Here is a 9277-nt window from a genome sequence, read left to right on the forward strand (position 1 = left end):
ATCTAATGCCAGAAAGAAATAGAAATTGCATTTTTAAACTGGTCAGTTTTAAAATACTAAGGAAACTCCCACAAAACAATTACATCAGCGGCTGGGGATACTCAATTTTCAATACCAGGTTTAACTTTACCCTGTTCTTCCCTGATCAATCTCTGCTATCCTAATTACAGCCTACATACTCCTATCATTGTAAACAAAACACTACATACAGACTTGTATATTCCAAACCCACCATTAAGTAGAGAGAAAACTAGATGCCACTCTTAGGGTATGCCGTTTTTCTGACAAAACTTGAGGAACGTGCACACTGCAATTTTGTTCAGCAAGAAAATCGAAAGAACTGAGGTTTTTTTCCGGCATTGGTAACCTTCATTCTATGAGGATGAAGCCTTTTCGCGAAAAAGGCGTGTGTGGACAGGGAAGAGGGAGTTCTTTCGGAAGAAGAGGAAATATTGCAGTCTTCCAAAAATCTTGTTACCATCTGTGTTTATTTCCAACTCTCCTTCCACTCAAAAACCCAAACAAGCAATTTTTAGTCATTTTCGATGCCATGACATTGATCATGATAGTCCCAGCAAGGATCAAAATTTCCCCTACCTAACCAGTAAGGTGTGTGAATATCCTTAAGATGATCCTTACAGTTAGCACAATTTTTTTCTTTTTTTAAAAAGTTTAATCCTCCTTACGTTCACGTTCCTTTAATCAATGTCTTTTAGGCATTTATACAAGCCCATGATTAATTATGTCTTAAATGTTAATGTATCTGTAAGCCTGTGTGGTTTGTTGTACACAAGTTTCCATTGACAATGTGTTGATTATTTTTAGAATTAGTTCGAATGTTTATGTAAACTGAGTAAGGGAGAAACTAAATAGAACCATTTTGTGTTTACTGATTGTTACACAAAATCATTTTACATCCTGTTTCTAATATACATGTTGAAGTGTTTATATCTATTATATATTTAAAGAGTGTGTTTGTGGATTGATTTGTGCAAAATAGTCATGCTTCGGGATTACCTATAGATACCAAATTTTGCATAAACAATCCTGCCACTTAAATTAGCTGTAAGCACTACTTTTTACACCAGAATCTGCTGGATGAAAGGTTTAAATAATTATTTTTGTTTTTCATTGGAAAAAAATCATGACATTATAATTAGAATTCATAAAAATATTTGCTAACAAAATTAAAATCGAGTAATCTATTCAACTGTCACTTTAGTGCAAAGAAAATGTTTACTGTTACAAATCACAAAATAATTCAAATTAGTTATGGAAAGAGTAATGGAAGCTTTATGAGTTTCTGATTCAAATTTACTGTGTATGGTAATTAATTCAATAAAATAAGTAGTGTTTGAAGTTGAAATCCTACAAATTCAAAACTGTTTTTACTTCACTTTTGCAAGCACATTAATAAAAATTCTATTACATATATTTAATTTCTTGAACTTTCCTATAAGGATAATCTACATAAAATGACTTTGCTTGTTCAACAAAGGACCTCATTGCTAGTATTTACTATTTGGTACGCTTATTTCTGTTTGTTACATTCCTGTAATTGGTTACTTCATGTTATGTCTTAACCATTTTTCCAGTAATGCTAGCTAGCTGAGATAATGCAAGACTATCTAAAAGAAATTGTACCAGTGTTGTGTTATGTAATGTACATTGTGTTAAAAAAAAGTTTGCTATTTTTAAGTTAGATTCTTTCTTGGAAAATATGGTTAACATATATCCTGTAATATTTAATGTAGTACTTGAGTCTTGTGCAATCTGTTTTCTGAATTGTCTTTTATTATGTAACAAAAATACTTAAATGGAAGCAGAGTTTAAGTGTGTAATATACTTTTCAGTATGAGAAGCAATTATGTTGTGGATTTAAGTTTTAATTTGCACTGTTAACTGACTTAAGTAGCTGAGAATACTGCACCATCGTCCGGAATGATTTCACAGTTCTAGAACAAGGCTCTTGGCACCGTGTCCAGGATGTTAGGTAGAGGAGGATCATCTAGCATTCTGGACAGTCACAGCATTTGTACACGAAGTAAGTATTGGCAGTCTGAGTAAGTCTGTTCACAGCAGACTCTGTTTTCAAATCTATATTGAGTCTGTATGCGGCCATATCTCCCTGTTAAAAATGAGCTATCAGTTTGGTAAGGTGTCCATGTTAAATGGTCTTTGCTATGACTATAGCAAAAAACATGGTCAAATAGTTCTGCTGCTTTACAACAGTTAAGTCAAGTCTTTGGACAGGGTCGTAAATAAGATCACTCTGCTCCCAATTTTGGATATTAGCTGTCTTTGTGCTTATACGGCTTGACTGAGGTCACACAGGAAGTCAGAGCTGGAACTCAGGCATTCTGAGTCTGTCTAGGGTTGCCAGATGGTTTCAACAAAATGCCGGACACACTTGGCAGTACATCACAATCTACATTACATCTTATTTAGAAAATACTGGACATTTATATTTTCTCAATTTATTTCCCCAACAGAAAGCTCAAATACTGGACTGTCCAGTTCAAAACCGGACACCTGGCAACCCTAAGTCTGTCCAATGCTTTAACCACAAGGGTATCCCTTTCAAGTAAGCACCTTTAACACATGGGTGTTTTGCTGCCTGAATACCAACATAAGGCATTATTGTGTATATAGCAGTCATGCTTATTGTGTATATAGCAGTCATGAAACTACTGTACAGCAAGAAGAGTAAGAATCATTGTTACATGTAAATCCAAGACTCCTGTTGAGAGCTACTGTGTTTGTCTGAAAACCTACCTGGATTTTTTTACTGACAAATCCATAGGATCCCAGCCCTGTTGTAAAAGAAATGCAGAGATTGGTAATGTAGGAAATTGCTTATGCAAAATGTTGAATAATGGACTAATCCTCAAATATCATGCATCCATATACAACAAACATTGGCAATACTTTTGCATATCCTATTGTACAACCTTGCTAAAATAGCCTAATGAATTGTGCTTGGTGTATGCTATGTAGCGGTAGCTGTATATATTGTCAGTCTGTTGTAACATCTTTTTACTCAGAACCAAATCTGGGCCAGGTCCAGGTTGCACATGATGTAGGAGTGCTTCCTAAGATGCTTTATAAAGTTATAAGTAGCATATTACAAGTTAATAATTTATACATTTTTTCAACAGAATTTCAATATGGTTATTTAATATGGTTCCATGAATGCCAAGAGGATGCAGTATGAGTAAATTTACCACAATTAATATTAAACAGAATTTGTTGCATATTATGAAGTGGTATAAGAGTATATAAGGATGAAGAAAAAATACACTTGTTGGAATTCTCATTGAAAAATTTACTAAAATTCACTTAAAAAGCTGAGTTTGAAAGACAGTATAAAAATCCTCTATGAACATGACTCGAGAGAGTAGCAAAGACATGACAGAGTAGTCTGCCTCTGCTCTCACATGAAACTTAAAAACAGGGTGACTATTTATTATGACTGCAAGGAAAACCTTAATAGTGCAAATCCAGCAGTTTAAAAAATGAGAGTTAGTGAGCAGTAATATCATTGAAACCGTAGCGGAGCTGTTGAAAGCGGAAAGATTGAGAATGTCCCTGTGAGTGAGCTATTTGTGTAAAACAAAGGAACTATAAAACAAGGACAGAAACATGATTTTTAATAATGGGCAGCTTGACAGCTGGAGAAAACATTACTCCATACATCTAAGAAACCTGTGTGGGCAGACTACTGGAGTTTGATGGGACTGGTGAATTGAAAAGAGACTGCTTCAAAAGTTCTCTGAGTCAAAGTCACTTTCCACTTTCTTTCTGCCCACTACTCCCTCCTAAGCCATTACTAAGAAGAAAGGGGTAAAATTTTCCTCTGTCTTCTACCAGATGCTGGGCAAAGATCGGGGCTCTCTTGTTTGTCTACTTCTCTTCTGGGAGAGAGCTGGGTCTTTACATTTCTCCTGGTTGCTACCATCACCTTCTTGGTTACCTGAAAAGTGTTTCTGTCCCTTTCCTCTCATTCCCTCCCTTTCTTTCCCCCGCCTCCTACAGTTCAGTCCCCTTCAGATGCATGGAACACCCCTCAGCCTGACCTGCAGAAGTGGCCTTCTATCTTCAAGTACAAATGAAATGAAGATACTGGGACAATTTGTGGCATCTCTTACAGCCTCTTTAATTTCTGCTATTTACAGGATATTGGGGTTTTTTTGCCTAGTTAACTCAAATTATTATCTATATTCAAATTAATTCTCAAATTAGCTTAATTCTACATCATAACATTCAAGATGCACAGGGTGGTTGTATTAACTGTTCACAGGCAGAGCTAATTTGAGGGGTAGCTAATACCCCCTAAACAGCCAGCCTAATTCAAGTTAAAAGCACCATCATACTCTAGTTAAGGGATTCTCTCTGTGGAAGCGCCTCAAGTTGGGGCAACACATGAATTCTAAGTCAGATTAATTCTGCCCTGAAGATAAGTTGTTAAATCATTTTCCTCTCACACACGGGGCTTCTTGAGTCTGATTCATATACTTTGGCAAAATCCAGAAATTATGAGGTTCACCTCATACTTTTGGCCCCCTTGCCTGTACCCATCAGTTATTAACTGTTACTATAAAATATATGTGAATTTGCTGGCATTGCTTAAGCCCGTGGTCCCCAACACGGTGCCCGCGGGCGCCATGGCGCCCGTGGGGGCATTTCTCTGCGCCCGCCAAGTGCTCAGGGCTGGCCTGGCCCCGGGCACGTGGCGCACGCGCGGTGCCGGAGCCGCCCCGGGTGCGTGGCGCACGGTGAGCGCCGGCCCCGGGGACGCCGCAGATTCAGCCCCCGCGGCGCATGGGGGGGAGAGAGCGCCGGCTCCGGGCGCGCGGCGCTTGGGGGAGGGAGGGGGGAAAGAGCGCCAGCGCCGGCCCCGGGCGCACGGCGCTTGATGGGAGAGCGCCGGCCCCCGGAATGCGGCTATGGGGGGGGCCCGCCCCCGGCTATGGGGGGGCCCGCCCCCGCCTCACCCCCCCCGCCTCACCCCCCCGGCGCCCGGCGGGCGAACGGCCACACCCCCTGGCGCCCGGCAACCCCAAAAGGTTGGGGACCACTGGCTTAAGCCTTCTCTCTGCAACATTGTGACCTAAATAGCCAGACTCCTGGCGCATACCCAGTTTTCCACTACAGCCCTCACTAACGTGTTATTAATTACTTGAATGGAATATGGTCCAAAAGTTGGGTTATATGTGTGTTATTAATTATTTAATTTTAACACTGAAAACAAGTCTGTGTTGGTTTTGCTGTGGTTGAGGAAACCCCTTTCCTCATGTGACGTCCCAATCATTGAATTAATTGCTCTCCTTAAATGGATACACCCTAATCTCCATTTACCACACTTAGAGAACTCGGGCTATGTCTACACTCGTGGCTTCTTGCGTGCGAAATATGCAAATGAGGCTAAGCGTGGAATATTGCTGAGCCTCATTTGCATACCTAATGAGCCACCATTTTTGCAGAAGAGGCTCTTGCACCAGAAGGAGCTCTGTCAACACTGCCCCTTCTTGCGCAACAAAAACCCTTTTGCACAATGCCGTTATTCCTGAAAATAATCAGCGTAGTGGCATTGTGCAAGAGGGGTTTTCTTGCACAACAAGGGGCAGTGTAGACAGCTCCTTCTGGTGCAAGAGCCTCTTCTGCAAAAATGGCAGCTCATTAGGTATGCAAATGAGGCTCGGTAATATTCCACGCTTAGCCTCATTTGCATATTTCTCATGCAAGAAGCCGTGAGTGTAGACATAGCCCCTGGGTCCAGCCAGACCAGAACAGGATTTGGGGAGCCTGCACAGGAACATGTCTGGGCAGGGGTAGTGACTGTGTCCAATCTAAAGGAGCTCCACTTACCAAGCCACTCTCACCAGAATGGAAGTACAGCAACTGTGAAGGCTTCTGCAGAACTCTAGGTTCTGCTGTTACTTCTTAGTCAGGATGGTGGGAAGAGAAAACTCTCCCAGGCACTCATAGCCCTTATATTCAAAATCTGTGAGATGCCTCAAAACAATTTACAGTGAGGGGAATAGAATAGCATTGTAAGTTTATTTTACAATAATGAGCTGGTTAATTTTAGAATTGAAAATGAAATGGTTTTAAACTTGGTTAGGGACTCAATTAAATAACCTACATAGACATGCACAGAGACTATAAGCTAATAGTGAGTAGACAATATATTTATATGCTTAGATCTTTGGAGCAGGGACGTTATATGTGTAGGTAAAGTGTCTAGCATGATGGGGAGGCCTAATTGCTGAGCAGGGTCCCTAGGCACAATGCACTTGACAAATAATATTCACGATTAGAATACTCTGAGCAAAAACCTCTGAATGCCCCCAGAACTACTGAGGTAGAGCAGGGGTTATGCTGGTATTGCTTGTCTGATTCTACAAACCTCCTCAGATAAGACTCCTGTTACAATCAATGGGAATTTTGCCTGAGAAAAGCAAGCAAAATTCTCCCCAAAGGTAGTAGATGCTTAATTAGGAAGGATTCCTTAACAGTGGGTGGTGGCTGCACGTAGAAGGCAGCATTAGTATTACAGGTGACTGACACTATTTCCTAGAGAAGGATGATTCTAGCTAAGGCGGCTTGTTTCCTTCCACCGAGAAAAAATATGCAGTAAAATGGTAAGGTTCATGAAGGCCCAATACTTTTCCACAGATGTATTTACATAAGAACATAAGAGCAGCTGTACTGGGTCAGACCAAAGGTCCATCTAGCCCAGTAGCCTGTCAGCCGACAGTGACCAGCACCAGGTGCCCCAGAGAGAGTGGACCGAAGACAATGATCAGCGATTTGTCTCCTGCCATCCCTCTCCAGCCTCTGACAAACAGAGGCCAGGGACACCATTTCTATGCCCTGGCTAATAGCCTTTTATGGATCTAACCTCCATGAAATTATCCAGCTTCTCTTTAAACTCTATTATAGTCCTAGCCTTCACAGCCTCCTCTGGCAAGGAGTTCCACAGGTTGACTACACGCTGTGTGAAGAAGAACTTTCTTTTATTAGTTCTAAACCTGCTACCCATTAATTTAATTTGGTGTCCTCTAGTTCTTCTATTATAGGAACTAATAAATAACTTTTCTTTATCTGCCCTCTCCACACCACTCATGATTTTATAGACCTCTATCATATCCCCTCTCAGTCTCCTCTTTTCTAAACTGAAAAGTCCCAGTCGCTTTAACCTCTCCTCATATGGGACCCGTTCCAAACCCCTAATCATTTTAGTTGCCCTTTTCTGAATCCTTTCCAAGGCCAAAATGTCTTTTTTGAGGTGAGGAGACCACATCTGTACACAGTATTCAGGATGTGGGCGTACCATAGTTTTATACAGGGGCAGTAAGATATTCTGGGTCTTATTTTCTATCCCTTTCTTAATAATTCATGTTTTAGTCACTGGTTAGCTAAATTCGTGTGTGTGTGTAAGTGTAAGATTTATCCAGAATATTGTGTGTGTGTGCGCGCACGCGCGGCGCTCAAGTTTTTGTTTTTTGGAAAATAAACTGAAAATACACATGCTTAATTTAAATCATTGTTCTGGGGTGGGGTTGGGGATGAGAGGTTCAGTCTGCTCTTGGTCAAGGTGAAAAGCTTTGGGCAAGGTGCAGCTCCAATGGCAAAACAGGAGGTACATGTCCCCCAGCTGCAGCAGGTCAAGGTTTGTCTGCCCCCTATGTCCCCTAGTCAGAGTGAGGAATGCAGCAAACTGCACTTTCTTCTTGCTCTAGATGAAGAGGAACAGGCAGCAACATTCCTGGATGAATTGCAGGGGGGGCTTCAACCCATCATGCTCCCTAAGGGGTGACTGGAGGGTGGAAGGCTTGAGTCTGGGGCAGTCCTGGATGGAAGGCAGTGCTCCCAGCCAGCCTCTTTCACCTGCCTGGTGAGTATCTCTTTTCTGTAAGGTTTTCTAAAAGCAATCCCATTCCAGGAACATACCATTTTCCTGCCTAACCAAACCCTTTCCTTGCTTTGAGGTATGATAAGAGGAAGCTGTATGCTGAATTTGGTGGTCCTAGCTCTTACCTTTCAGGAGGAGTTCTTGAACAAACAGAAAGCGGCACAGATAGACACTCTCTCAAATACATAGTAGATAATAGAGGGGGCCCAAAGTAAACACTGTGTTGTAGGTGAGATCTCATCCCCTGGCAAAAAGAGGGTGGTTCCCTGCTACATTCAGAATGTATCTGCATGCTTCTGGAAGTACCCAGGAATAAATCCAGTAGAAAATAGGCTGTGCAGCAGAAGAAGCTATTTCGTATTCAGAGGAGGAAGCACCCCTTGCAAGTAGCTGCAGAGTGAAAGGCTAGGGCACTGGCAGTTAGAACACAAAGAAAGCCTTCTCTTCTACTCACTCAGAATTGTAATATAGAATGGCACAGCCTTATATAAACAGGCACAGTAGTTTTGCTAGGAGAAAGACAAGACACATATGACTTGAAATGTTCTTCTCTTTGAGTGGTTTCTTTGCTTAGTTCTTCAGGTGAAAAAAAACCACACTTTTGTTTCTAATACCCTTTTACAAAAGATTTCTCTGTACTATTTTTCAGGCCACCCTAATACACGTGGCATGAAGCAGTTATCCAAGAAGACGTTAAAAATCCAGTTTCGAAGGGATGCCTGTGTGAAGTGAGTGAGAATTAAGGGTGTGTCTACACAGAAACCTGCAGGTGTGATTGCAGCACCAACCGCAGTTAGCTTTGATCAAGTTAACTAAATAAAGGTGGCATAGGCTAGCCCACCGGCCAGTCTGGGACTGTGGGGTATGTACTTCAGTAGCTAACCTGTAGCATGTAGCCACGCTACTGCTTGAGGGAGGGTAAGCTAGTTCAATCACAGCTAGCTTGGTATGCCTATGTGCTGTCAGTCCCCGTAATACACGAGGTTCGAAGGGATGCCGGAAAGGATGAGACTGCAACTGGGGGTTTCAAAAAGCACAAACTGATTTTATTTTGATGGCGCCAGACAATCATCAGAACAAAAATTAAACAGATTGCCAGACAACACAAAACAATTCCCTGAGGCTTTTCTAAATCACAATAATTTCCAATAACTGCCCAGGGGTTAGGAACAGTTGAATTAACACTGGTATTATCCATAGGGCTGAGTATTTACACAACTTTATACAAGGAAACAGTAAAAAACCTAAACCACAACTATTTATAAACTAACTTAGTAACTTTTTAGCCACTGTCACTTGGCAAGCAATAAGGACAACTAAAAATCAATTAGGATAGGGATGATGGTGGGGGGGGGTGTT

Source organism: Pelodiscus sinensis, chromosome 2, assembly GCF_049634645.1.
Source record: "Pelodiscus sinensis isolate JC-2024 chromosome 2, ASM4963464v1, whole genome shotgun sequence".
Taxonomy (NCBI): Eukaryota; Metazoa; Chordata; order Testudines; family Trionychidae; genus Pelodiscus; species Pelodiscus sinensis.